The sequence below is a fragment of the Anoplophora glabripennis genome, unplaced genomic scaffold (genome assembly GCF_000390285.2).
Source record: "Anoplophora glabripennis isolate ALB-LARVAE unplaced genomic scaffold, Agla_2.0 scaffold1914, whole genome shotgun sequence".
Lineage (NCBI taxonomy): Eukaryota > Metazoa > Arthropoda > Insecta > Coleoptera > Cerambycidae > Anoplophora > Anoplophora glabripennis.
The window spans coordinates 6,574-14,417 of NW_019417992.1; the positions used below are offsets into that span (position 1 = coordinate 6,574).

Consider the following 7,844-nt stretch of genomic DNA (forward strand, 5'->3'; position numbering starts at 1 on the left):
TGTCACTTTAAGAAACATCTACATAGACTAAAGCTTGTAGACAGTCCGGTCTGCCGAGGATGTGAATCGGCGGATGAAACTTCTCTGCATATCCTGGGCGAGTGCCCGGGATTTGCACGTAGCAGAATGGCGCTCCTTGGGAGACCCTATTTGGAACCCAAGGAGCTGAGAGAAGTGTCAGCAAGGAAGCTTTTGGACTTTGTAAAAAGGACAAATCTACTTGCTGAATAGGACTAGTAGTGGGACGCACAATAGGCCTAATTAGGCCGCAGTGCTATGGGACTTTTAAAGGACCAACCACTAGATGATGAAGAAGAAGGAGAAGAAGAAGAAATTTTTACCTTAAACGAGGGCATGTATCGTATTCTGAAAACTGAAACACCCAGTATTTATAAGGTTTTATTTGCTATTTCTTTAAACATCTCTATCCATTTAAAATTTGTATTTTCATTCTAAAATTAACATCATACTGTTAGATAAGATTTTATCTTTTATGTTAAAGGGAAAAGGATATTTGTACAGTTCACCAATTGGGTTTTCCTTGAAGAGATTCCCTTTGCATTCCTAGCTAAAAATAATTTTATTAATAAAATAAATAACATTTTGAAAAACGTACCTTTTTATAACGGTAGACAGGAGTGTTTATCGTTCCTTTGAGTTTTTGTAGGCGGCAAGTGGCATCTCGAAACGCAAAAATGCTGGGACCCTGAAATAAAGATTAAAATAATAGTTTATAAATATAAGCTTGGTATAATCTAATTCATTTCGTTATATGGTTTAGAGATTATTTACGTATCTAACAATTAACTAACGTAGCTTACCTTAAAGTGTATCTCTTACAGGCTTCTTAAATTTAAAATTCATGTAGTCCACTGGGCATTGTTTCTTGTTTGTTTATTTTATTTCAAATTTGACATCTCGCCATGTTGTCTCCTTCTTCTTTCGTGATTATTGATCGACTTAAATTAAGTCAATTTGAGTCTGCGTGGTACAGTGTTGCCCGATTGTGCATAGCATTTTTAAGTTGAAAACTCCCTATTATGACATCGTCTCATTTTAGTTACTTAATTTACACTTAGAATATAGTATTACAGCCTTCCGTTGCATTGTTGTATCAGGAAAAAACAATATTTCAATTATTTCCGACATGCTTGACTGTGATTGGCAAAGCTATTGTCCAATTGTATGATTAGTTTCCAGGGGAGGTTTTTCCGCGCTCTTTCTGGGTGGAAAGACAGGAGAAGGTTAGATTTTTTGGAGGGTGTGTGTGAATTGGTGGCCAGTAAAAAATCTATGATTTATGAAATCAGTCCAACAACTCTACCACTGACCTGATTTTGCTCCTTGCTTCGAAATAGTTGCTTGCACTGTCCAAGGATATTAAAACTAAAGTTTTGAACCCTTTACCATTTTCTTTTCTGTTTTTTTATATGTATATATGTATATACTTGTTTCTTTTGCTTAGTAGAATTAGTTCTCAAATCATAAACCTAACTACTATTTAGTATGTACTTAGCTGACTGGCTTATGCCATATGCATGTATATTAGTTTGCTCGCCATTTCGTTAATCTAAGTTACTTGTATTCGATTATTTATGAATGCTGATGATAGTATAGTGCTATTGCCTTAGTTATTACGATTTATCATCAGCAGATTGCACGCCGCTTCCGGAAACTAGGGTACTCGCTTACGGTTTACTCCTTACTCTCGCTTATCTGTACTCTGCGTATGCGCCTGAGCTCAAGCGTTGCGATTTCGAGCTGATTGCTTATCCCCGGCTTGCGTATTATTTATTATTTGTCGCTATATCCCCTAATATCTGGTTTTGTGTATGGCGTTACATCCTGTTGTCTTAATCAATTAATAATTTACAGGTGATTCATATAACTAATTGCGCCCATTGTTCTATGATGATAAATGTAAATATATGAATATATCTAGGGTTATATTTGTTTTATTTTATTTGTAGTCAACGTCCTTTTGACTGTTTTCGGTAGTTGATTTCCACTAATTAGGGTATTTATCTGGCTATTGAAAATTGTCTGGCGCCCTATAATATCTAGAACCACTCCCTTCTCCATTGAGTTAGCCAAATACGCGACGTCAGCATATGACGTGGTATCATCACGAATTAAAGGTCTCAATTTTTGGCGCCCAACGTGAGGCCCGATTGCCAAGATGGCAGCGAGGATGCAAGTAAACCGCTTGAATCAGGACGAACTTAATTATGAAGTAAAAATCCGAGGCATAGCGACTGGAACTGTTGACCAGATGCGTCATGCATTGGCTATGGCTTTCAAGTTGGAAAAATCCGGTGATAGTTTAAAAGTACCACCATATCATTTTAGTGTAGAAGAGGACGTAGCTGCTGTCGATGCCAAACTGATCAAATTGGACCCATTGGTTTCATCATTCAACAATTCCTTTACAAGTGCTATATTTTATAAACTACAGTCGAGACTAGCTCATACACTCAATAGAATCGACCATATTGATGACGTATGTACTGACCGTCCAGATTTGTTAGCGAGGAGATTGGCAATGTTAGATATGCTGCATAAGAAGGCAGAAGAATTCGAGAATCTGCAGTCCGTTCCTCCCCAGTTAAGTTTCCTGGAACAGGGCCCATGCAACTGTTCTAGTCCTATCCTTCCAAGTAGGAGCTCGGTTAATCCACCACCAGTACCTTCTGGTGCCAACTCGCCTTCTATGAATGTTAAATCTATACCGACCCATAAGTGGGATCTAAAATTCTCGGGCGATAAAAAAGGTTTATCGCTGAGCGCATTTCTCGAACGCGTCGAAGAGTTGCGGATTGCGCGACATGTGTCGAAACAAGTTCTGCTTGAATCGGGGATTGATTTGTTTTCAGGTAGAGCATATTAATTTTATCTGGCTTATAGGAATCAGGTGGCGACTTGGGATGAATTCGTTACTCTATTAAAGGAAGAGTATCTGTCTACCAACTACAATGAAAAATTATTTGAAGAGATTCGTAATTGCACTCAAGGTCCTAATGAATCAATTGGAATCTACTTAGCAGTGATGACTGGTTACTTCAACAGACTGACTTGTACTATTTCTGAAGATACGAAGCTCAAAATCCTTATGAGGAATATTGCACCTTTCTACCAAACTCAGCTTGCGCTGGTAGAAGTGACCTCAGTCGCACAACTTCGGGATCTTGGGAGACGACTGGAAGCAAGGAAGGAAGCCGTTGAAAATTTTACCCCGCCGAGGAGAACTAGTGTCCTTGAGCCTGATCTTGCTTATATTTAGACATCAGAAGCGTCTGTCAGTAGTGTGGCATCGACTTCCAGTGCAGGAAGTAGTAGGTCAGCGCGAGAAATCGTATGTTACAGATGTAATCAGTCTGGGCACAGAGCTATAGGGTGTGCGGCAAGAACAGGTAAGTTTTGTTACAAATGTAAAAAGAAGGGAGTTACTATTAAAACTTGTCCTGAGTGTTCCCGTCAGGGAAACGCACCTCGACGCACTTAAAGGGTCGGATTAAGTGTGTCGAAAAACAACCGATCGACAAATATCAAGTTATCCTCGATTATGTCCTTGAACATGTTACAAATGACGAGCGACCATATTTAAAAGTTGATATTTTAGGTAAGTCAATTTTGGGGTTAATGGATTCTGGAGCATCAAGAACAGTAATTGGTAGCAAGAGCCTAGCTTTCGTACAGGAACTCGGTCTACCAATAGATCGTGGTAGGACTTCGACTTGTACAGTTGCTAATGGACATACTACTAGGAGTATCGGAGTTGTAAATTTGCCGATTACTCTTAGGGAACGATTTCGATTAATCGAAGCCGTTGTTGTCCCGGAGATACGATTTCGATTAATCGAAGCCGTTGTTGTCCCGGAGATGCCGCACTTGTTAATACTAGGTGCAGACTTTTGGCGCCTAATGGGTATTGTGCCGGATTTACGGCATGATTGGTATTTCTCCGACGAACCGATAACTGTGAATTTAAGCGAGCATATAAATGACCAGACCCATTTGACTCCTTTAGAACAATCGAGGCTACAGGCTGTGATAGATCGTTACCTCAAATTGGCTGGAAGCACCTTAGGTTGTACTGATAAGGCCGAACATGTCATTATTACCAACAGTGAACCTATTAAGCAGCGGTACTATCGAGTAAATCCGATCGTACAAGAACAGATTAACAAGGAACTTGACGAAATGCTCCGCTTAGGTATCGTGAAACCCTCTAAGAGTCCATGGTCATCTTCTATTGTTTGTGAAGAAAAAGGATGGAACTTTTAGATACTGTGTGGATTACAGAAAATTAAATTCGGTAACCGTAAGGGACAGTTACCCATTACCGCTAGTATCGGACACCCTGGATAAACTACGCAACGCAAAATATCTGTCAAGTCTTGACGTCAAGTCTGCTTACTGGCAAGTACCTGTTGCTTTGTCATCGAGGCCTTATACAGCTTTTTCAGTGCCTAACCGGGGCTTGTTTCAGTTCACCCGAATGCTTTTTGGGCTTCATAACGCCCCAGCCACTTGGCAGCGATTGATAGACAATGTCCTGGGTCACGACCTAGAACCATATGTTCTTGTCTATCTAGACGATGTGGTAATTGTAAGCGAAACTTTCGAACAACACCAGTCTATATTGGAGAAGGTTTTTCGTAGACTTCGAGAGGCTAAGATAACGGTGGGTATCCACAAATGCCAATTTTGTCGCCCACGTAGTGGACCGGAACGGTTTGCACGTTGACCCGGATAAGGTCAAGGCAATGTTGGAATTACCAACGCCAACAAACGTGACCGAAGTACGTAGGGTAGTTGCTACCTTTTCATGGTACAGGAGGTTAGTACCCGATTTTTCTACCATTGTGGCACCTATCACTGCGCTTCTGCGGAAGAAATCAAAGTTTATGTGGGCAGAGGAATGCGAGAAGTCCTTTAAGACTATAAGGGAGTGTTTGATAGTCGCACCTGTTCTAAATTGTCCTGATTACTCTAAGCCATTTGTTGTACAGACAGATGCTTCGGGCTACGGGATAGCTGCTGTGTTAACTCAACCGCATACTGATGGAGATCAAGTAATTTGTTATATAAGCAGATCCCTGACCAAACAAGAACGCAATTATACAACTACAGAGCGGAAATGCTTGGCTGTTCTTTGGGCCGTGGAGAAACTTCTACCTTATTTAGAAGCGGTGCCATTCACTGTTGTGAATGGCACCACAAGTGGTTGTCGATCTTTCTTTCCTTGTTGTTCACTTTTATCAATAATGGGATGACTGTTCTCGGCAACTGATGAACAACTAACCGGTGAATAATTTTATTTAGCCATTTGTTTAGGAGATTGGTCCTGCTCAATTGCTTCTTTAGTAAGTTGGCATTCTGATTGGCGATGCATTGAAGTGAATTTTGGTAAATGTCAAAGAATGTCGCAAAAATTCCATTTGTTGAGTCCCAGGTCAGGTTTTATATCGGTCTAAAATTTTTATTTCTTGTCCTGTTCTTATTTTTTCGCTTCTCAAAAACTTGGTATAGGAATCCCATAGATTTTTCCATTTCTTTTTCAGTTCGTCTCTTGCAACAAAAATATGATTTTCTAAGCATAATTTTAAATCAAGTGTAATATAAACACTTCATAAAATTTTCATTTTTAGGGTAATTAGCGATAGGGGATTCGTTTAAAACTATTGGACACAGTTTTCGAATGCAATTTAGAACAGTGAAAACCATAGTGTTGGAAGTTTGCACTTCTATTTGGAATCGGATGCTGCAATTATATGTGCCAGAACCAACTGAAGAAATATGTAGATAGATTTTTATGAAAAATAGCAATTTTCGAACTGTTTAGGCAGCATATTACAATTAAATGTCCCGATAAAACTGGTTCCAATTACTTTTGTTACCTGCAAAAATTTTCTTTTGTTTTATTAGCTATTGTTGACCATGATACAAATTTATTTGGAGGATATGGCAGAAACAGCGATGGTGGTCTTTTTGAAGAATCTGCCATGGGGCAAAAACTAGGCAACAGAACTTTTCACGTGCCAGAAGATAGACATTTGCCAACTCAGGAAGAACCTACGCCTTGTATGCTCATTTTAGACGAAGCTTTCCCACTAAAGGAATTTTTAATGCGACTGTTTCCACATCGCCAATGATGAAAGAAAATAAAAATTTATCAAAAGGTTGTGCTGAGCCCGTCATGTTGTGGAAAATGCATTCGGAATATTATCTCATAAATGACGCTTGCTTTTGAGACCTGTTGAAGTAAAAGTTAAAACAGTTATAATTATTGTCAAAGTTGTGATCAGGCATCTAATTTATTACAAGAAGCTGAACCTGTCTGTGGGGCTTTTCAGAATATTGGAAATGGTGCAAGATGACCAACCAACACAGTGTTTCAAATACGTGAAAAATTCGTTTTTTTTTCAATAATAATTAGAAAATAATGAATATTTTTTATTGGAAAATAAATAATTTTTTAAAAATATATTTTTACTCATTTTCACTCCACCAATAGACAAAGCAATTTCGTCCCATATTTTGTCTTTCTTTTTTATATTTTTATAGTCGCTGTGGGACAAATCATACAGAATGGGTTGCTGACGCACTTTTTCAATAATTTCTTCCGTACAACACAAGTCTGACCGCGCAAACTGACGGGTAAACGGTGCACGCAGCGTTCTATTCTATTGTTTCGCAGACTGCAAGACAGTACGCGGTAGTTCGCTGCAAAGCAGGCGGGCGTGTTTGCCAGATCGCCTAGGTGTACCCTCATCCATTTAGTTACATGTATGATGGTTGACTGCGGTTCGCCACCATCACCGCTCGCGCCAATATCCTTGGCAGGAAAAATGACCTCGGATGGAGCGGGGTCGAGCGGGATTATCGCTCTTTACCCACTTCATCGCTGTAGGCCCGGACGCCTCGTAGAGGCTATTTTCTGCGATATTTTTCGACATAGAAAAAGATTAACTATGAAAATATTTAGTGTGTTGTTCTAGAAAGAATGAACGCACTTCAAGGCGGCGCCATCTTGAAGTGGTACTGGGCCTCCAGCAATCATAGCAATGATATCCTCCAAGACATGCTGAAGAAGTTAGTGTTGGAGGAAGGCGGCGGAGCAGGATTGTAGAACAAGAGATGAGATCCGTCGACAATGACCAGAAGGTCGTCGTCGTTATGAAGCGGGATTCTGATTGTACAGTGGCAGCTAGCTGCTGACGGCAGCGGCGGTGGAGGAAAAGACTTTCTGTTACGAGACCGGCACCTGCTGCCACTTTTATTGAAGCGCATGATTAATACTCATCACAAGACGGGTGAGCTTCGTCTACAAATAGCCCACTGTGCAAAGAACAGCCAAAGGAGGTTCTGTGACGTTCAATAAAAGAAATTGTTGGATGTTTTTCTGAAAACATAATTTTTCCGTCATTAGCTCTTTTATATAAAACGTTACTGTGAGAGTAATCTATGCTACGTTTTTAAAAACATCCACAAATATGAATATTTGCCGATGTTTTTTCTGACGTCAATGTGACCTATTATATATGTATTAAAATAGATGTAACTTTTCATCATTTTTCCTACGTTAGTGGTAGGTATACAGGGTGTTTATTAATTGAATACCGATACTTAAGGGTGTGAATCCTTGGGTCATTTTAAGAACAAAACTTAATATCAACATATGTCCTAAACCTCTTAATTTTTGAGCTACAGGGTGTTACAGTTTTAAGAAAAAATTTACTTTTTTATTAATTTTCTTATCACTCCAGATATTTTTATGAAATTTTGTACACATCTATTAATCATTAAGGAGCATTGTTTGATGTAAAAAATGTTTTAAAATC

At 39.2% G+C, this 7,844-nt stretch overlaps 1 long non-coding RNA gene across 2 annotated transcripts; it reads right to left on the reverse strand.

Moving 5' to 3' along the window:
* Positions 1-469: 469 nt before the first annotated feature.
* LOC108916312 lies at positions 470-941 on the reverse strand. 2 transcript variants are annotated; one of them, XR_002763264.1, is made up of 3 exons: positions 822-941; positions 617-706; positions 470-564 (listed from the first exon to the last, which is right to left on the reverse strand). It is a non-coding gene; the product is annotated as an uncharacterized LOC108916312 (long non-coding RNA). The 2 variants fall into 2 exon arrangements; XR_001964764.2 differs by having other exon boundaries at positions 477-568.
* Positions 942-7,844: the final 6,903 nt, after the last annotated feature.